Below are 23,544 nucleotides of genomic sequence, written 5' to 3'. Positions count from 1 at the left end.
GACCCTAGTTTTGTTGTTTTGATTGTCAAACTGCTGAAGTGGTGTAATAGTGTGTGTGTGTGAAAGAGGGGGGTGAGGGTTGGGGTTCTTGTGGCAAAAATTGAATCTTTTGATTTTTTTTTAGAAGGGCAAATAAATACTCAGTGCAATTCAAAACGTTGGTGATAATGTCCTTTTATTTCTACTATAATGGACAAGCTAATAAGCTCATAATTTAACAATTCACCATACTCGTGTTCTCAGAAATTGGTTCAGAAACTTTCATAATCTTCCTTGGCCAGCATAATCACCGCATCTCAATACGAGTTAGCGTATATGGGACGAGCTTGAACATCGGATCAGCTGATATGAGTAAAAATGTTATATGGGCACTAACAATCGAACAAGACACACAGCTGCATTTTTAGGAGCTTAATGTTAGATGGTGAGCCAATAAAGAGACAGTCAGTTCTATTACCATTTTGTAAAGGTAATTCTGATAGTCTTAGTTTTTTCTCGAATTGGGATTTTTTGTTTCTTGTATCCAGAAACGGTAGAATGTAACACAGCTTGTACACTTAAGCTGTAAATAGTATATATAAAATATTGTTCACATAAGTTGTAAGTTACGTGATAGAAAACACTTCTAGGAAATTAGCAGTAAGATTTTGTGTGAGATCGATGTATTCATACTACTGGTGCATACTTTGCATTGTCATTGTGGCCTTTTGATTTTTGTGTATAAAATGTTCATAGTTTAAGGTGACACACACCTGCTGGGTTGTAATTACAATATAAAATAACCACTCTAATTTATACACATGTAAGTGTCTTTATGATAAAATTTCTATCCTTTGAAAATAAGGGAAACGGTAATGATAAGAATTACGGACAGTTCATATATAGTTCTGTATCATCAACAGTGGATTATGTGTTGAATAATAGTCATTCTCCAATTATAGTCATATTGTAATCTAGAATAAACACGTGTTAAATAAACCATACCTAATATAAAACACCATACGTTTTTCATATTACACAACTTACAAAGCATTATTTAACCTGGTTTTCAACTATTGCATATGTTGTTTCCAGTTGCAAGCACAGTCAATTTGACTTCGAAAATATGCAACTTTTTACTTGTTCTATCTCTACACAGTCACAGGACATATTATCACTAAAATTTAAAAAGTGAGAAATAAGTGGCAAAAGAAATGAAATCGAGTGTATTAATTAAAGTTAATGTATTTTGTTTCCTCATTTTCATGACTATATAATTATGATAATATTATGAACAGTTTTTAATTAACATTAAACGTATCAATACATCATCTAAGTATCTATTCTAAATTTTAAGTAGACACACGCTCCTTATCAGTTTGAAGATCTTTGTTGGGTCTACATGTTTTATGATCAGTTAATAATAATCCTTCAGTAATCCATGACCAACCCTGCAATCTATATAATATACAAAGTTTTCTTGCGACTTTGAATTACTGCCAAAATAGTGTTCGTTCTTTTTTTATCTGTGTAAGAAAAAAATATTTAATTAACCATTTAAATGTAGTTTAAGAAAAAGGTTTACGCGATCGATATATCTTAGCAAAGTTCCTGAATAATTTGTAAGTTGGCGAACTGTCAACTGTTGAAAGAAAATTAGATTTTTTTCTAGGAACTTGCAATCGATTAAAAATAAATTTCACCAACATGCTTAATGGCAGAACATTAACTTAAGTGTAGTTAATGAATAGACTTACTTGTAATTTTTTTATATGAACGTTGTCAATAAAACATATTCCATTGAAAAGTATAAAGTTTAAATAGGAGATTATATACGTCAGATGGTTTTTGTGTTTAGTAAAGTGATTCATTCTCCATTTTTTCATGTAAGACATATCCTGAACTATTGCCAACAACAGCAATTAGTTGTGATTTGCTTTTTGGTTTATATTAAATGTATTAGGTTCGTCTATAAAATAGTTCGGATAAGTGATAATAAAGGATAAGATGACACGTTTAAATGAAAGTTTTTTCTAGTTTATTTAGTGCAACATTTTGAGCAAATGCCCTTTGACATACATTATCAAATATTTCAAATGTCAGTTTTTATGCATATTAAAATCTTTCTGTTGTGTTGAGCTAATTTTATTACACTCAACAGTAGTTTCCACGTTGTTAAATGTATTTAATGTTAATGGCTGGTCCAATTTCCTACTAGGATAGGGTTCCTAACCTTCTGTGCACTGCGAGCCATATTTAAAATCAAAGTACGAGTCATGTTGTTGATTCACTGGCCTACGTGACTGGGACTGGAAGTAGTTCTTGTAATACATGTACAAAGCTACCTAGTCCTAAGCGCGTAACATCATAGTTGTTGGTGTAGCGCGAAGTATGATTTAGTTAGACTATTCACCAGTAATTTTTAGTTTCTTTTCACTGTTGCGAGCCGCCTGAAACAGCTTGAGCACGTGTTGCCCGCGAGCTATACGTTGGAGACCCCAGTACTAGGATATTTGGCCATGTAATCTCGTTCATTTGTTTCTTCTAGTATGTCTGTGTTTCCGTGTTTATGGTCACCATTTGTTGGGTAAATATTAGTTAATTTTAAGCGCAAAACCACATAATGTACTATATGCACTGTGCTCATTTCGAGTATCGAACCCCGAGTTTTAGCGTTATAAACTTGTCGCTGTGGGCTAACAAACCTGCATCTACAATCGTAATAAGTACAATTTAATTTTTCCCCTTGTCATTAAATCCTGCTAATTAATATATATATATATATTATTAGACTTGAAGATGCACGAAATGTTTTTAATTTAAATGAAATAGTAGATATTTAGATAAAATAATTTGAGGAAAAAATCGTTTGTTTTATTAAAATTTTTCAGTTGTTAAGACAAATCTGCTTCGCAAGGTAAAACAAAATGAAGGAGCTAAGAGTGGGCCCTCATGATTTACAAAGTCCCTACGTTTAAGTTTCATCTACTGTGCATAATAAATTTGAATAAGAATTGTGATGTAAACATTTGACATAAATATCATGTTACAAGAAAATGAAGTAGATATACGTTAAGTGTAAAGGGAATAACATTGAAAGTGGGGCAATGTAATTATTAGATTGAATTTTAAGACAAAGTCCTTTGTTGTTTAGAAATAAATAAAGATACATAAACCTATGCTAATTCTAAATAATGTGTTGATAATATGATGAAATTCTAATCGTTATTTTACTTCCTAGGATAAACTAAAGTTTTACGAAAATAAAATTGGAGTATCATCAACCATTAGACACAAAGTGAGAAGAAACATAAATACCAAAATGCAGTGACATAATGGCAATATTGTTCGCGATCAAGGACGCCCGCAGAAAAAAAAATTATGGGGGGGTCAAGTAACTAAAGTTTGAAAAAAATTATGAAATCGAAATACAAATACCTTATGATTTTCCAATAACATAGAAGAATAATTTTATATATCTAGTATTTTTTTATTTTTTTTGAAAATCCAGGGGGATCAAGTGACCCCCCCCCTTGCCCCTTCTAGCGGATACCCATGGTCGCGATTAATTCATTTTAGGCAAAGTTTCAAGCCAATGATTTTAAGCGTTTTCAGTTGAAAAACTAGTAAAATCGACGATCCGCTGTTTAGTTAATATATTAGTTTCTAGCAAATGTACCCAACTTCATATGACATTTACTGTCTTAGCTTTATGAGAACGGCGATGGCGGGCAAACCGGCTTGCGTGTGCTTCGTTCGTCTACTGGATCATACGAATGAACAGCAAAATTACCTAATACAGCGTGTGACTTTAAACGTCACTTTCGTTGCCGTCGGCTTTACGTAATAAGAATTGAAATAGCTGCCAAAATTGAGCCGTTCATCCAACTGTTTATATATTTAAACTCGTTCTTTGGGAAGGGATCCACGTAAGTTCCTTTACCAGATCCTGTACATATTGGTTCAGCCAGCTTCTCACAACAACTTGTGGCATCAAGACATCAGGTAGAAGGATTACTCTGCTTTGTATATAGAGTAAAGGGCATTGTTATACTCTGTTGTTTTTATTGTATACAACACGCAGAGACGTATTTTCCATTTCTAATTTAATAATCCTCTCCACCTCGTTTTTGGACATTATTGAAAGCCTATAGTAACTGCGTGTGACTTCTTGCACGTATATGCATAATTTGGTATTCATGGGGCAAAAAAAACCCCACAATAATAGGGTGTGATATGTAAATAAAACCACGGTTAAAGAGGTAAAGAAGAAAATATATATCTATTATATAAAGACGAAAAGCCGTCCGTCTGTAACGTCGATATCTCGGCCGTTGTGGTACCGGTCGACATGCAAGTTACACGAAATGTACAGTTCACAAAGTAGGAATATGTCTTTGTTTGTTTTAAATTTCGCGCGAAGCTACACGAGGGCTATTTGCGCTAGCCGTCCCTAATTTAGCAGTGTAAGATTACAGCGATGGCAACTAGTCATCACCACCCACTGCCAACTCTTTTACCAACGAATAGTGGGATTGACCGTCACATTATAACGCCCCCACGGCTGAAAGGGCGAGCATGTTTGGTGTGACGAGGATTCGAACCCGTGACCCTCAGATTGCGAGTCGAGTGCCGTAACCACCTGGCCATGCCGGGCCAATATGACTTTGAGAATCAGTTTTTCGCATCTTTCAAACCATAAGGATTTATCAAGAACATTTTAACATAACTTAAAAATATACAGAAGTCAAAATGCTAATCAAGTAATACTTAAAGGAGATGACAAATATACATAAAAAAATATTGTTTTCGTGAAATATTAGAAATAGGATAGTCATTCTCCATACATATATTATTACTGGATCATAATTAATTTTCAGAAAGCATGTTCATAAAGCATTTATTTAGAAATAATCTTGAGAAAAAAATAATTATTCCCGTTATATGACCAATATCCTGCGGCTGTGAACTAGTGGAGTAAACCCCTCGTTTTCACCCTATTTATCAGAGTACAATTTGCATATTCATTCCTTCACTTACACAATGTATGTAATTTTATAACAAGAATAAGCAAAAAGTATTATGATAAAACAGGAAATTCAAAGTAATATCACTTTTTCTTTTACGATAATACACAATAATTGGAATGTGATATTCGATATTTCACTACTATTAACTTATGTCTGCAAAACCAACAAAAAGTTAATAGTGTATATTTGATATTACCATACTAGCTAATTTTATTGAATACGTATATATGAGTTTATAGCAAATGTCAAGAATTACAGTAATTATAACTGTAAAGTTACCATTGTTATGTAAAAACGTATGTATTGTAAAGAATAAAATTTCATACATGTATCAGTAGTAGTTACTTGATTATTCTTATTTTCAAAATACTTCGATGAATCTTCAAGTAATGGTTTTGCCATAATAAATACAAAATATATGTCGGTGAGCATTATTGATAAAAAAAAGTCCATTCTGAAAAAAAACATTTAACAAAGAATTTCCTGTTTCCTGTGGAACACAATCTAGCTACATAGTGAGCTGTGTTCTGCCCACCGTAGGTATCGAATCCCAGTTTAAGCGTTATGGCCTCACACTTGTTGCTGAGCCATCGGGGAACCATAAAGAACTGCCCTTCCCGTTTAGATTTGTTAACATTGTTGGATATATTGGTGATTTACTTTAACTTGTTTTGTTTGTTTGTAATTAAGCACAAAGCTACACAATGGGCTATCTGTGCTCTGCCCACCACAGGTATCGAAATCCGGTTTCTAGCGTTGTAAGTCCGAAGACATACCGCTGTGCCACTGGGGGCGATTTACTTTAAATTGGCAGTTATCTCTGTCAGACGTTTTTATAACTAGCCTTAAACCAATAAATCCAAGACTTTTACTGTTTGTAAAATCTTTTGAAATTAATTTTAAATAACTTTTAGAGATACATCGTTATTGTTTTTAATAATAAATAGAAAAAATGGGGCTTTGCTAATGTCCCCAATATTTTATTACATATTTACGTTTGTGTTTCATGCAATTCTAAAATGGACTTCGCTGATATACACATTATTGATTTTCAGGAACCAAAACTTACCATCTACAAGAACACTGTCTTGCTGTTTTATTAGCCAGTTATTGCTGGATGTTTATTTCCATTGGATCATAATACAAAGTAAATAGGGCCATGTTAATGTGGTGCGAAAATACACGTATATCTCTAGGCATTTATGCCTTCTTTACGTGAGTCGTGCGGTGCATTGAAAATGAGGGATTATCCCAAAGAAAGCTTTTCATTGATGGAACAAATCTTTAAAAGTAAGAAGCATATGAGAGCGACTACATATCAAAGCACATACAACGAACTTTTAGAACGTAGGCACTTTACGTCTTACTGAATTATTTGAACAATGTTTCATGATGCATCATGTTGATACATTGTAATTTGCTCATGTACGCATTTCATGATCAGCGCTTCCCAGTCCAGTGGCTCAGCGGTAAATCTAAAAGCTTATTAACGCTAATAATCTGGTTTCCATACCCGCAGTGGGAAACGTATAAACATAATCAGAGAATATTTTACACAGAAATCATTTAATAACTTTCATAAAAAATTCTTATACTTGTATACTCATTTAGACAGAAATCACGCTTTTCAAATTACTTGTCAAGTCTGTCAAACTTAAAATCGAATTAACATCTTTGGAAGAAAGACATATTAAAAAAATAATAATAATAATACAACTTCACTGACTTGCTTATCTAATAAATGACAAATGTTCTACTTAGCAAACATAGTTGCCACACGAGCCAGCACGGCATCTTGATGTGGATAAAAAAATTAATAAAAACATCAGTCCTTCCATAAAGGTTTCGGTTGTTTTGATTAGACAAAAATAATACGTTTGGTACTATTTTTCGAGGTCTAGGTCACTGGAGGAGGCCCGTGACCTGACTCGAGATCATGAAGGCCAACATGGGAAGTTACTTGTAAATGTAAAGTAAAACGATGTAGTAATTGAAAATGTGGTTGTGAATGTGGTGGTTTGCGTGTAGCGATTAAAAATACCATTTCTGCAATGAAGAGTAAATATAAGAAGGGTGGTATGATGCCTAGTATGGTGTTACTATAGTATAATCCATATAGATTTCATCCTGTCATATTTTCATTAATATGTAGTTTCTTTTCGTTTTAGAAGTTATGCCCAGCTTCATTCATAATAACACCAAATTTCCAGTTTCCGGAATGACCACTATGTTGACCACCCTAAAATTAGGACTAAACGATGCTGGGCTGGCTCGTGGCAGGTGTTAAAAATTATTTGTCAAATATTTATAACATGTTTTAAGTATTAAACACAGTGAGAAGTTACGGTGAAGATATACGAGTTAAAATTTTTATTATGGTGGTATTGAGAAGCAAAAAGTGACAATTCGTATGTGCATACAAACGTAATAACGTTAAAGAAGCAGGTGCTTTTATTATGCGCAAATTGTTAACGAATATAAACCCTAAGCCATCCTATATAAAAATAAACTTTATGCTATAGAAGGTATCTAGCATATAAATTTAGAAGCGTTCTTTTAAGTCTGATTCCTTAAATGTTAGACAGAGAATATATTGACATATACAGCAAAGGGAAAAAAAAACAAAAGTGAACAACTCAAGCAAAACTATTCAGAAATGTTTCAAAACATACTGCTACTATGTCTGCTGTATCCCAGCCAGCCTGATGAACCCTCGTACTGGGAGAAAGGCCTCGTCAACAGTAGATATAGCAAATATGTTTGGCATATTGTACTTTTTTATTTACTTTTTCACTCGTACGTTTTTAGACTTAAATTTGTCGTTTTCTTCCATGCTGGTTATTTGTCTCGCTCCCGGAACAATAAGACTAGCTTCTTGGTTCGTCTGTTCTTTTGAAAGATTAGTAAAGTTAAAGTAAAAATAAGTATTGAATAATTGGTGTTAAAATAAATAAAAAGAGCGTGTTATATATAAATCTTGACACTAATTCCGATTTATAGATAACTTAAATAAAATTGATGAAAATTTCACTTCACCAACTTAATCTAGTTCACTCCATAATAGTTGTGCATGCAATAATATAAACTAGCAGAGACCCGCAAAATAGTTGCGGTCAAATTAGTATCGTTGTAGCAACATTACTTCTTTAAATACGGGATTTCTAGAAACTGAATTCTCAAAGTCCACTTGTTTTAGGCTTAACATTAGATAAGCCTTTATTAAGTACAAACTATATTCGATAAAGATATAAAATAAAACTAACTTATGTACGATTTTTTACTTTAGTTAAGGCTAAACTTTATCATACTTACTAGTATCAATAAATAAACTTATAATGTTATTCTACGACCCAATGTTAGATCTTTTTAACATCTTTGATAAGCTTTTATTATATTGTATAAAATATCCACTAAAGTATCTTTACATCCGCCTTTCGTTTATATCCGTTGAAATGAAGTGTGCGCACATTTTCAGAATTCGTTACTGCTAGGATGAGAGGCAAAGTCAAGAGTAATTTAAATCTACGTCCGCAGAAGACGATGACAAAGAGAATTCTGATTTATCCCCAAAATTCAGACAAAGCGTTGAAATGCATTATACCAGAATCGAACGCTTCATGTGTCTCGACTGTACCAAATAACATTTACATATATGGGAGAAAATCCCTAATTGTATCTGTGTCACTCCTTGAAATATGCTCATCCCTCCCCAGTAGTCAGACGCATGGCTAAAATGATACGAGATTCTAGCCGTTGGGATATGCAAGCTTTATCTGAGTAAAAGAGTTAGTACATGTTTACGACCTCTCTATAACAATATCATACTAAATGTGGAATATATTACAATATACCTCATCAAAGCTAAATTCTGAACACGAAAGGTGAAATTCATGACTATTTCAGTCATTACAGCGATAATCATTCTTCTGGTTATACATAGGTGTTTGTATTATTCTATAGTTTTTCCTTGTCAACACCTACAACTGGTTACCTTAACTCAGAAGTATCAAATAATGATGAACCTCTGAAGATATGGTAATGTGACGACTGTAAAAGTGTAAAGTAACTTTTGTGACAAGGATATAGTTAAATGTATAATAATAATAATGGTGATAATAATAAAAACACCAGACAACCAAATGCAGTGAGCCGTTTTAGATGACAATAATTCTATTAACTACGTTTATCGTTTATTTCACTGTGTAACATAGATGTAAAGTATGCCATCATACAAAAGTTGGTGCTTCTTACATTACGTTTTGACAAAATTGATACTGATTATGCAGAAAGTAAAGCTGAATTGTTGTTACAGTGCCAGTTATCATAGAGATTTAGAAATTTCGTCACCAGGGCCAGTCTATGGGGTGGGCGACGTGTGCCCTCGCACAGGGTGCCAAAATCGGCATTGCAATTAGTAGTTCTTGTCTATTTCACAGGGGTAGGGGCGCCGAATACAAAGTTCGCAAAGGTCTCAACTTTGTCTCGGACCGGCCTGTACGTCACTTTTTTCTCTTCTGTTTTTAAGATGTTAATAAAAATGCCTTTATTTGTCACTTAAGCCATATTAACTTCAACGAAAGGAAACACAATTAGTCGAGTGCAGAATGCTAACTTTCAGAATGGAGTTCTTATGTAGTTTTCTCATAATACATCACAAAACACTTAATTAATTCAGCATATTGTAATTAGACGTAGGAGAGACATACTTACTAAAGAACAAACTGTTTGAGTTATACGTTTTTGCTATGAAATAAGATTGTTTACCAGATTTTGTTTTAGCGCATATGTAATTTAATATTTTATACCGCGGAGAGTTCGTTCAAAGCATTTGTGAACTACCATTTATCAACATAAAACATAACTTTGTAATTATAGTAAGTTAAGTTAATGGGCAATAATTCTAAGCACTCTAGAAATCACAGCAACTTATTTTGGAAAAGGATTACAATTTTTATTAAAATTTTAATTAAGTACTTTGAGTTAATACAGAAGACTGAAATACATCCTTGCACTAAATGAATTTGATTTCTACTTATTCCATTTGTTCAGTTGTGTCACTTTAGTTTTGCACATATGCAATGGAAATGTGGTATTCTCACCAATATGTAAATATTACTTCAAAGCATAATTTTGAAATATTTAGTTATAACAGGAATCTATATTCTTTACACATCTGTAATGTTCCATAATACAAAAAAGTCCAGCGCATATTATTTATGAATTTTCTTTTAAGTATTGCTTATAAAGAGATATTAAAAAGTGGGGAATTCCTGGAATTTAATTGGAGACCACTAGTTAGAAATCGCAGTTGTAAGGGTGTGTGCATGCATACTGAGAATTAGTGTTATTTTAAAAAATCAAATCTTAATTTTACTGAAAACAGCACCATAAGAAAGATAAAAACATTTCACTGCAGTGAAATAAATTACTTGTCACTTATCAGGAGTAAGGTTTTTTTGGTTTTTTTCTGTTAAGTATAAGAAATTATGATGGATAGTTAATCACTGTTTCTTAATATTACTATTATTTATGCTAAAATTTGCAATTTGTTCTCATTAACGTAACATAACTTCGTAAGTAAGGTTAGTATGTTATGGCTAGTGACTTGTAAAATATAATTTTATAAGGCTTAGTTTCTCAATTAAATTAGTTGTAGGAGAAAATAAAATAGGATTATGAGGTACCTTAGTGTCATGACTTACAAATTTAAATCAAAAAATTTACATCAAATCAATTGTTTCCATTATAGAGAATCTACTTAGACCTATGCTTTATAAAACAAAAGTAAAAACACATTTGGTAGTCGATCTGTGTCTGTATTGTATTCCACCTGCACATTTCAGTATCAGAGTAAACTACTCTCAAAGTCAAACTCAAAGTATCTTTGCATAGTGATTGAGCACTGATGCATTATATTTAAAATTAAAGTACTCTAGTAAATAATTAGTATTATCAGAAACATGGTGATTCCGAAAACTGAAGTACATCTTATTATATATATGTATATTTGTATGAAAATAACTGACTTCTCTTTGCTTTACAATTTTATGTTCTGTTCTCTGTAATGATGGTTTTCCCATTCTAACTAACTTTTTTAAACAAAACTTGAAAAAATATCCAGTTGATTTCAAAATGCTGTTAGCTGTTAAGCAACCTATCAACTTAAAAAAAAGTTTGTAAAGCAATCTAACTTTATCAGTTGGTATTCAAAATTTAGAATATTTTTTATGGGTACTTGAAAACAGAATTCACCTGCAATAATATGCAGTGGGTAGGATGAGTTTATAGGCCCCATATATCTCTTGTTGAGATACGAAGTATGACAAAATTTAAATTATTAAGATAAAATTGTTATGTCTAACTTTATGAGATCCTTCCAGTCATTTTAAAATTATAAACTAAAATGATTTTAAACTTGATTTGCTGACAAATATACAAATCCCAAAAGTTTTTCTCTAAGTGTGTTTAGCTTATGTGTCCTTTTGACTACACTTCACAACAGTTCTGTGGGTTCTACAGGTTCTATCTGAAGGCTTGTGCCTTCAGTTTCATTACTCCTCCTATCCACTTCCTAGTTATCTTTATTTCCTCCTCGGGATTGTACCTCTTCCAGTCATCTTGCCTAGTTTGTTTAAGACCTACTACAGAAAGGGACTGTTGAATGAGTGGTCACCACTCAAACTGGGTTTTACTCCTATCTAATTGTTGTCCCTCAAAAGACTGGAGATTGGAGACATGTCATAGACCTGTCCAGGTTGTACTCTTATCTGGAGCCACCTCACTTCACCGTGGAGTCCTTCCTCTCACCTTTCAGGGGGAGGGGGGTCCCAGGACTCCAGATGACTAAATTGTTGTGCCAGATGCTTATCTTCATGTTACAACTGCTCTAGTGTCACATTGTTTTCTTCATTTCATCCATGAGGGTCGTGTCCTCCAATTCCAGGCACTGCCATTCAGTCCTTCTTCGGTTTCCTGTGTTTTGTGAAGTGGTACACTACTTTGCTCTTCATTTTACACTCGTTGGGTCTTTGGACTCTCCTTTCATGGACGACTGGCTCCTGCTTGGTCAATCACGCATGCTTATTTCTTCAGGAAGCTAATTAGATGGGGTTTTCTGTTTCAGTTGGAGAAGTCTGGTTCCTGCTTGCCTCTTCTGTATCCAGTTGGTCAATTACTCCTACTTACTTCTTCAGGAAGCTAATCGATTGGGTTTTTCTGTTCTAGTTGGAGAAGTCCATTCTTAACCACACTCAATATCTTATTCCATTGAGGGTTTTTCTTTAATTCCCATCTTAATTGGCTTGAAGGTATGGAGCGGGCAGTCTCAATGGCCCTACCTTCTCCTTTTCTCACTGTAAAAGGGGTTTTCTCTCTTTTGGGGATGTGGGCTTCCTTGGAAGCTCTCATTCACTTAGGTTCCCATTCCTCCACCTTGTTCGGTGTCTTATCTGTTTAATGATGCTTCCTTGGTGGGTTGGGGGCTTTCCTAGATACCCAAGAGATTTCCAGTTGATGGTCCATCGAGGAGGCTACTCTCCATTTTCAACATCCTGGAACTTTTGGCAGTTTGTCAGGCTCTGTATCATTTTCTCCTGCTCCTGAAGGGGTGGGTGGTTATGATTCATTCTGATTATTCCACTGTTGTTGGCTATATCACCAAGCAAGGGGAAACCAAATCCAGATCTCTATGTGCTCAAACTCTGGATCTTCTTTACTGGGCTCATGACCACTACATGGCGACATTGGCATGTCACATTCCCGGCATTATGAATCTGGTGGCTGATTATTTATCTCGACCTAACCAGGTTCTCCCAATGGAGTGGTCCCTTCTTACACAGGTATTTTGGTGGGTGTGTTCTCCACTGGAAATACTGCATACAGATGTGTTTGCCACTCACTGGAATATCAAAATTCCTTCCTTATAGTCTCTGGGAGTAGATGTATTCAGTCAGCATTGAAGGGGTCTTCACCTGTATGCCTACTCTCCTATCAGACTCCTCTCCAGAGTCTTTTTCCTTATCTGGACCACTCCTTGTCATGGCCTGCTCAGACATTGTTCTCTCTGCTCTGGCCCTTACTGGAATGACATCTCCTGCCCCCTTAACTCTGTCTCAGTCTCTCCTCCATTAACAGCGATCAGACGTAGTTAATTCCATCACCAAACTCCATCTTCACACATGGCTTATGTCCGGTTCCTTGCCTAAACTCAGAGACTTGCCCCTCATATAGCGTCTTTCCTTCCCCATTCCATTTGACCATCCTCCTTATCTGTGTACCAGAGGTGGTGGTCTCCCTTCAGACCTTTGAACATTCACCATGACTTTTACCACTCCCATCCTTCAATACCTCATCTTTCCGAGTTCTTTGCCTGGTTGTTTGATCAGGGTTGGTCCTTGCCAGCTGTTTCTAGTTATAGGGCTGCCCTGTTGAGCACCTTCTAATTCTTCCATTCCTTTCATTTTGTTCATCCTCCACATCCATTTGTCCTTCATGCCCTGTCCAGTTCTCCATTTGAACCCACTGCAGCATGTTCCTTGTACCATCTTTTCCTTAAGTCCTCTTCCTCCTCCTTCTTGCTTGTGGTTGTTGTCATTCTAATATTTATGCCATTGTTGTTTCTTGCTTATTTTACCATTTCTGTTATGTTATCCTCTATTCTGATTATGCCTTCCTTCCTTAGACATCTGCTGCCCAGGCAGGTAGTTTGATCTCCTTAATTATTCTAAATAGGTGACACTTACATATGCTAAGCTGCAGTGTAGAAAAAATTCACTTCACCGCCAAGTGAGAGGAAAAGAAAGGTTTATTGTTAGTAGGTTTTCCATTAGTAGTTTTTTTATTAGCACTGTGTATACAGGCAATACCATTTAGATGACAATCTACCAGTGTCTACTGGATTCACTGTATGTAAACTTTAGTTGTCCAGTATTTATGAATTGTCTTGTGTAACTCATCTTTTTGTGTTAATAAATAGTTCCTGGAATTGCTTGATGTGTCTGTATTGAGCTAGTTGACGCTATTGTAGATGACTTACTTGCCACACTACATTTATAGAATGAGATTATCACAAGTTATTTCCAGAAATTGAAGATTTAAGCTATAGTAGTTGTCTTAGATATTTAAATTTACCATTGCTAGCACACTGGTGCAAACATATGGAGACATGACTCAAAAATTAAAACCATCCACAAAATATGAGGATATATTAGCAGAAAGGTTCTTTGTAGTAAGTGAACCAACAGGAACAAGAGATGGTAACTACAAGCTGGATAAGGTTAGATGGTGACAGACATTTAGTTTGAATTAGTTTTTCACAGAGAGTTATAAATAAATGGAACTCCTTGTCTCATGACATAGTAAATGCCTTATCAGTTAACAAATTCAAAAGTAAAATTGACATCCAGTTGCACAAGGATGAGATTTAGAAGTTTTGACCATGAATATGTAATGAGTATTTATCAATAAGGATATATGGTCAAGTTTCTTTCAAGGGTGGGCAGAAAAAAATTATGGTTAATACTGAAGTATTTGTCAGCATCCTCAAAGGGGCACCACAGTTATATATTGCTTGAATGAACTGAAGATCTATTATGATTTAGATTTGCAAGAAAAAGTAGAGTGCCTGAAAATGAAATATACTTGGACATTTTCTTAATGTAGGATATTCTGTGTTAATGCTTTTTTTACAGGCAAGCTATAAAATTTTTAAAACCACAAATCAAGTTTCTCTTCTGCACTTAAAAGACTGATCTCTATTTTTCTTTCACAGAGTTCTGATAGTGGGTGGTTCTTTGAGGATGATCCACAGGTGAGAATGCATTGATTATAGCATACCTATTTGAAGTTACATATTGTAAACATACAGGAATAAAAGATAGAACTCCATTCTAAAACCAACTCATCTAAGTACTTTATTTCAAATTCCACTTATACTGTTGCTTGATCTAAAAGAGAGAGGGAGAAAACATTTGTACTTAAGGTGTAATAATTCCTTGATTTTATGGTAGTGACTCAATGGATTTTAATATTTTAAAATCTTGTGATGGAAATTTAACAGTTAGAACTTAAAACAAAAATATTCATATAGAATTATATAATAACTGGAGGTATCAAAATGTATGTGTGGTCGTGAACTCTTGTTATTTGTTAGTAACTGAAAATAATGAAACCATTGATAGAAATAATAAGCTATCAGGTTATTCTCAGTGATATTCATACTGGACATTATCCTTATTTAAAATTTATTATGTTATCGAAACTAATATTTTAAAATGGAAAACATTCTTTCAAAGGTCTTGGAACTTACTTCATTGGTTATGTAGTGAACTTTATTCCAAGACCTTTGATAGATACCCTTTAAGTTCTTGCATCTAAAGTAGTATATGCATGATTGCATAATGCTGTTTCTTAAAAAAAATGAGATAAAATATTAGTATAATATTAACTATTTTCTTCATTAAGTAAATTATTGCCTTGCATAAAATATCAAGTATATTGGACAGCTAATCAGAATAATCTTTCAATATATAGGGTGTTCCTATAGAAGGAAGTGCTCTTTCTGAAATCTCTGACCTTGACCATTCATCAGGACAAGGTTTAGATGATGAAGACACCCCCGGTTCTGGAGATGGACCTAAAGAAGAAGAAGAGGATGAGGAGGGCTCAGGAGGAAGTATGTTGTTGTTTTTTTATAGACAGAAAAAATAGTTTGTTTCATTGCTTATTACTTCCTTGTACAAAAAGTTTTGAAATCACAAACTTTATTTTTATCATTTTGAATTATGTACTGAATTATGTCTATGTACTGAAAGTGTAAAATGAAATGTCTAGACAGCCAAACTTGAAGAATATTTGTTGATAAAAAAGGTTTGTCTGATATGCATTTTTCAAAGTTAGGATTGATTGAAAAGTAGATTTTAGAAATTATATTTTGGCCAATTAGATGTGTTTGTTGTTATTTTGTTTGCAGTTGGCTATGGTTTATGTATTAACTATGTTTGCCAGACCCATACAAAATATGATGAATTGGAGTTTTGTAAAAAAACCAGGGGGCCCTCCACCCTTCCTCCAGCATAGTATGTAAATTATGCAATAAAAAGGTTTAATTTTAGGTCATGGAATAACATTGTAAGTTTATTTATTGATAGTATTAAGTACAGTAAATGTACAAAAGTTATAATGTTAATTTATTTCTTTATTGAATATAGGCCATACTTAATAAAAGCTTAACTAATGTTATGCCTAAGACAAGTAAACTTATAGATTTCAGTGTCTGTGATTAGAATCCTTTTGTATTATTTTGTAATTCCAACATGATATCTTGCATCTTCTCACAGAATATCTTTTCCGGATTTGTATTGCCCTTTATAAGCAGAAATTTTCACTCACCATTAGCCTTGATACTCCCACCTACCCTCACGTGTTTTCACATGAGGGAACTGCATGATAGCATGCAACAACCCTCCACCAATAGGAATGTGACACAGTTCTTAGCACAGCTGACTCCCTCTATGCAGCTTAGACCAACTTCACTTCTGAATTGGCACTTGTGGTGTTGGGATGTGTTTTTCACTCAAGCTTTCTGTTACAGAATTTTCAATCAATTTCTTGTTGTTTTTTTTTTTTTTTAGAGAACTTAGTTTTCTTTAGGTTTGGTACACTTGTGTTCTGAATTTTAGTTTGTACATGTCAGCATTACATGTCATGTCTTCTAATATGTGATTATTTGGAGCTCTCTGTTTGGAATTTTCTACTTCTAAAAGAATGTTGAGTTTCACATTAGAACTACTACTACTACTGTTCCTACAATATTTAACCTTACTTTGCCTACAGTGGCTTCAGGTCCACAATTGTTGGCAGAAGATGTTATGGCCTTGGTTTGCTAGGAGTTGACTACTTTCATGTGGGCTCCTGATTTGCCTGAAGATTATCCTCACACAATCACATGTAGCCCCGGTGGTAGTGCCCAAGCCTGCTTCAGCTTTTCTGAAGCTTTCCTATGTTTTGTCTTTGTCCCCATTTCCTATGACTCCTTCTTTTAAGTGAAACACCTTCAGGCCAATAACTTATGCAGGTGACAGTATGCCTAGACCCCCTCATAATATGACACCCTTGCTATGGCTTATCACAGGTCTACGTATCCTTTTTGGACTCCCAGCAATTGGATTCTCTTCTGCCTCTGTGGGGTTTGGATCCTAATACTTCAGTGAAGTTTTCCCAACCTCGATTTTCCCATATACACCTCTCAATATCCTTCCTTCCCTTTCCTCAATTCACCTTCTGTCTGAGGCTCTTCATCGTTCACCTGAGGGATCTTCGTGGAGACTCATGCCCTGCTTTTTATACACTTGCACAATTGTCCTCTACCATTCTTTCCCTACACACATAGATCCTCTGTTGTTGCGATCTCTTGGATCGGGATGCACTTTTGTTCCATGTGCATTTACACCCCAAAATCTTTACAAGAGTTGTGTATGGCTCTATTTCTAAGCCAAGATGTCTTTGGGCTCTTCCTGACTCATTGGATACCAGAGTTGAATCTGCATGTTTACACACTTCCCTTTCCTCCTGAACTTGTTCCCCTGTCTCATCCCCCTCTTTCCTCTCCTTTACCTGTGCCTACTATTAGGGGTCTCCAAGATTAGCCATCGAATCGTTCATTGACGGTTTTAACTCCCTCAGTGATCCCAGTAAATACATAGTGGGTACAAATCCAATGGAGGACAGGCTTTTGTGCTTTGACACCATTTTGGAGTCCTTCACCACAGACTCTTGGGCTCATTTTTCGTTTCAGTTCCCCTCCTCGGGATCCCATTTCCAGCTAGCATCTATCTGGGGTAGTTCTAAAACTTCTCTCACAAGGGCATTGTTGAATAGGTATATCCTTCTCAGCCAGGTTTCTATTCATGTTTGTTCATACTCCCCATGAAGATTGGGGACTGGTGCCCCATCATAGATCTCTTTTCCTTGAACTGCTTCCTCAATTCATCATGGAGTCCTACCTATATGTTTGATGGGCTCTCATTCCTGGTCTTTGGATGATGAAGGCAGATGTCTCGGATGTTTACCTCCACATTTCCATCTGCACCCCCATCAGGGTTTCATCTACCAGTTCCAGGCTCTTTCATTTGGTCTAGCTTTGGCTCTCTACATTTTTTGTTAGGTTGTCAAAACTTTTGCCCTTCTTTTCAATTCTAGGGGCCTTTATTTCCACCATTATATGGATGACTAGCTGCTTTTAGCTCCTTCACATACCACCTCTTCCCTTCAACTCAGTTTCTTCTTTAAGAAGCTGCATGGATAGGTTGGCTGGTCAAGTTGGAGAAGTCTTTCCTCTCCACCATTCAATACCTTGTTCATCTCGGGGTATTCTTCAATTCCTGTCTCAGTGGAGCCCACCCTTCTCCCCTTCGCATGCAAACTATGGAGCTTCTGGTTCAAACTGTTTCCTCTTCTCCCACAACTGCATGAGAGGTTCTATCTCTTTTGGAGGCACTCATTCTCCTCAGGCGATCTCACATGCATCCTCTTCAGTGGACTTAAAAAAATCACATGAACCTTCTTCAGAATGCCTTGGATGCCCTTATCCATCTCCTTACATTTCTTTCATGTGGACTTTACCTGGTGGTTGAACAGAGACAACACCACAGTGGGTGTTCCTTTTCCTCCTTCTCTTCTGGATGTGCACCTTTTCATGGATTCTTCTCTTTTTGGTTGGGGTGTGTATCTGGACACACAGAAGATTTTAGACTGTTGGTCTGTTGACAAGTCATCTCTCAGAACTGCTTGCTGTCCATCATGCTTTGGTTTTTTCCTTCCATCTCTCAGAAACCAGTCACTTATAATCCATTTCGACAACTCAGTCATTGCCTCGTACATCACTCAGCAAGGGGGTACTCAGTTGAGTTCTTTTTGTTTCCACACATTAGACCTCCTGTTTTGGGCCCACAGCCATTAAATTTGCATGTTGGCATGTCATATAACAGGTGCCCTGAATCTGGTCGCAGATTGTTTATCACAACCCAACAAGATTCTCCCCATGAAGCTGTCCTTCAACCCACAAGTGTTTTGCTATCTGTGTTCTCAGTGGGGTACTCTGGTCCCCAATTTCACATCCTTCAGCTGTGGTTGTCGATGCCCTCAGTCAGGATTGGGGGAGTCCTTTACCTATCCCCCATCTCTGTCATACAAGCTACTCTATGTTGCATCCTCTTGGCAGTACTACTTTGGCCAGTACAGCAGTGGTTTCTACATATGCACCCACTCCTATTGACAACTCCTCTTCCTCTTACCCTCTCACCCAACCTCCTCAGGTAATCTCATTCAGGCATGCTACATCCTCCCATTCCAACACTTTGTCTTCACGTGTGGCTTTTGTCCAGTCCCTTGCAAGATGGACCTGACTTTCCCTGAGGGTTGCTTTTATGATTTACCACTTTATTTGCATTTTCTCCAGGTCAGTTTACCAATGTTAGTGGCACGTATACTGCCATTGGTCTTCTCATCGTAGTTTCTCTCTGTACTATCCTACTTTCCCACACCTGACTTCCTTCCTTACCTGGCTTTTTAACAAGGGGCTTTCAGTATTCACCTTTGCTGGATATCATGCACCCTTATCAGCCATTTTCTGTTTCACAGAATTAGAACCTCGGTGACATTATTCATGCCCTTACACTTCCTCCCTTCAAGTCCATGTCATCCTGCTACTTATATCATCTCTCCTTAATGACCTTTTGATCCTTAATGATCTTTCTCCTTTTGGTGTGTGGATGTCAATGTTCAGATTTGGTCAACCTTGATGTCTCTCACAAATTATATCACAAGACTTATATCATCCTCTACCCAGATCAATCTTTTCTGTCCAAAACATCAGCCACACATGAGGGTGATTTTGCCTTCACTCCCATTTCTTATCTTTATCATCATTCTGATGCAGATTGCCCTTTATGTCCTGTCCAGGCTTTCACTACTCCCTTCATGGTTCTCATTCCAATTTTTTCGTTCATTGAAATTCCTCCCTTTCCTGTGATATTTGTCTTATTACCTTTATGGGTTGGATTAGTCAGCTTATTTGCCTGGCTTATTCTTCCCTGTTTCCTGAAAATTGTCATCTATTCCAAGTCTCCACACCATCAAATCCCTCACCTTGTGTTCCCGACTACCCAATTCCATCGTCCATTAGAGGATATAGTTCGTGCCAGTATGTGGACCACTCCACATACATATATTTCACATTATCTTTATTGTCTGGCTGTTTCCTGCTATACAGGTTAATGTCTATTTCCCATCACCATCTTGAGCTCCACAGTTTCTCTGTGAGTGGTTAAGTGCTTTTTTCTACTTTTCTTCTTTATAGGGGCCTTTTTCACATATACAGATGCTGCTCAGTAGCAAGTATGCCTGACCAGGTATACTTATTCTTAAACCCGCACTGTACAACCATTCAGGTCAATAACACCTTCTTTTGAGATGGGGTGCTCCACAAGACTGCTTGTAGGTTTATTCTTTGCAGTGTTTTGCATCATAAATACATTTGCGCCAGACTGTAAACTTGTGGGCTAACATGAGTAAAGCAGAAGGGGATTGTTTCCTATCCCTGTCGCTCCTTTGTTTGTTTGAATCAGGAATGGTCTGTTTTTGCAGTCACCATTTGCACTGCTGCATGCCTCTGGACTCTCCAACACATTTCCTGCTCTTCTTCCAGTGGAGTACAAAAGTCCTTATCACTTACCAGCTCTTAGCCATTTGAGTGGTGGACTATGGAAGCTTCCTTCTGTGTGTGCTCAATTCCCCTAGTTGAGGGAAGGGTGGTGGTGTTTTGCTGGTGTAGATGGTGTATAGACACTCCTTCTACCACATACCTGATGAACTATTACAGATGCCACCTGATTATGGACTGAAAGACTTCTGCTAAGATGCAGCTCACCCCTCCTGCTGGACACCCTCCTTCCTATCATTGCCAAGATTTTGGTTCCCAGGGGTACTGGTGTTGGTTGCAGCTGGACCATCCACATAAGTCCTCATATGTGAGTAGCTCAGGCTACCACAGACTGGATGATTCATTCACGATGCCACCTGTTTCTGGACTGAAGTTGAACCATCACCTTGCTGTCCACATTCTATTGTCATCCAGATGTCTGTTTCCGGGGGGGTATTGGTGTTGGTTGTGTTGGACATGCACACATGATGATGCATGTCCTTGAAACAAATGATCTTCTTCCCTTCCAATTCCCATGTCCAAGGTGATTGGTAGAGGACCCTCTTCCTAGCATGGGTTGGATATTTCCATCACAGTCCTGCTGGTGTTGGTTGAGGTTTAAGTCCTCTTTACAGTCTGCCACACCCTAGTCAATCTAAACCAGGGGTCCCTCTATATGATTCTGCCCTTATTGTGACACATCAGTTTCATGGGCAATGAGTATACCTAGCTCAGAAGTGGTGCTATCTCCCACTGGTGTGTTTTACATACTTTTTATTCACACACTCTGTGGGCTTCCTTTGGATGCTTTCTGAAAAGGGCTCTTCTAGGTACTGTTACACCAGTCCCTCTACAAATCGAGAAAAGATATTCTTTGAGAAGAGATAAGAATCAGTTGGAAATACATTTTCAGTGCAGGAAATTCTGATGCATCAGCTTAATTCTTAACATTTGTCTGCTTCCTGTTAAGTTAGTTATTTGGAAATATAATTGATCATGTATTTAAAGAAGTAATATTGCAATAAAGATAACTAATTTGACTGCATATGTTTTGTGGGTCTGTGCTAGAAATTAACTGCATAAGTCAGCATGATGCACTTGTGCTTTAATTTATTGTGATATATGTAACAACATGAAATCTACTGTAATTTACCTTTCTTTATCTGATAAAAATGTACCTTTTCAGGAATGTTTAGGTAACTTTTTTTATAAATTTTTGGACAGATGTGGTTTACAGTGAGTGACCTCATTGTAAACTTAATGTACAAAGGTTATATACTGCAGTGATTTTTCTGTTAGGCTTATACTTGTTTGGCTGTGTTTTTATGTCATTCTCTTTTGTGTCATAACTTCCTAATCTGTTTGACTGGTGTTAACTACTTGACCAGCAGTTGGGATGTTTCATTTATTGAAAAATGAAATGAATGACTGGAAGTAGCATTGTTTGCTTTCTGAAGTATCAAGTGGTGGTTTGCAGTAAGATGTATACAGGAACTCTAATGAAACTGCCAGAGTATTGTGCATTTGGGGTATTTAGTTGGTTGATAGATTGTGATTTTACTTTCAGGCCTATTGAGTGGTACTTGGTACTCAGATGCTAGTCTGTTATCTTATAATAAACACTTGATTTATCTAGTTAAGTTTCATCAGCAGTTTTGAGAAGCAGGCAGCATTATTAATTACTAGATTCACCTCTTAAGACAGTTGAGGAGTTAAGTTCCTAGGGAACTTGACAGTTGGTTTAGAGTACCGATGGTGACTGGGAACTTTGACAAGTCAATATGCTGAAAGGACTTTACAATCTTTGTTTTTTCAATACTAAAGTTCAATTTTAGGGTAAAAGTTAGTGAATATTTTCCTGTAGAAACTTCCTAAGTGAACTTATGCATAAGTCGACATCACCTTATGTTGTGCTGCTATGCAAGATTGTGTCTGGTCGTATGAAATATGACTTTTTTACAAAGTGTAATAAGGGAATCATCTCTAACACAACATGAGAAATTGGCAAAGACTTTAAAAATCAGCAGAATGTGTAGCATCATTATGCTATTTTGTTTATTTGAACTATTTTTGCATCTATTTGATGAAGTGGGGTTTCTTCAGCTTCTAGGTGGCAATACTAATGGGAAAACGTAGTGATATGGACTGAATGCTTTGTTGTGATAGCAAAAGTAACTTTACTTTTGTCCTATTGTATGCTTGCGACTTTGGGCTGTGTGTGTGTTTATGGGCATGTTTTGTATTTGACAACACCAAATGTGATCTGGATAGATAGATAGATAGAGCAGAAATGGCCATTTCTAATTATTTCTGTTTGGTTGTTTTGCATGATGTATTTCACATTAGATTAGGCCAACTGTAGGTGGTAATTGAAAATTATACATGTGGAAAATAGAATTGATGGCAACATTTGGTTTTCATGTTATGAGGCTTGTCACAGAAGAGTGACTTTATGTACCACATGTATATGTTGGCTAATGTGATGATGAGATATGTAGATATGTTAGTAGAAAAGAGTCTTACATTATATGTAGACCAGTTCTTTTTGATATTCAATTATGTACAAGAACACAGCTTTTCATGGATATGGAGAGTATGGCTTGAATATCGAGAGGTGTATATTTAATGAAGACTACAGTGATTAGTTTAGACTGCATGGGGAGACATTGTGGTGTGTTCTTTGTTTTCTTAGTACTGAGTTGAAGTTCATTGGTAAGCTACACAATACTAAGTGAAATATACACCTGGAAAAAAGTTAAGCACCCCCAAATATTTTTCAGGATTGCTTATTGAAAATAAGGTTTAATTTTCATGATGTTGAGCAATGTTCATAATTTC

At 36.0% G+C, this 23,544-nt stretch overlaps 1 pseudogene; it reads left to right on the top strand.

Moving 5' to 3' along the window:
* LOC106457001 overlaps positions 1-23,544 on the top strand; it is a 94,097-nt pseudogene that overhangs the window by 51,264 nt on the left and 19,289 nt on the right.

This window comes from Limulus polyphemus, unplaced genomic scaffold (assembly GCF_000517525.1).
Source record: "Limulus polyphemus unplaced genomic scaffold, Limulus_polyphemus-2.1.2 Scaffold279, whole genome shotgun sequence".
Lineage (NCBI taxonomy): Eukaryota > Metazoa > Arthropoda > Merostomata > Xiphosura > Limulidae > Limulus > Limulus polyphemus.
Note: the sequence above shows the minus strand (reverse complement) of the source record. Positions and strands in the feature narration are given on the sequence as shown.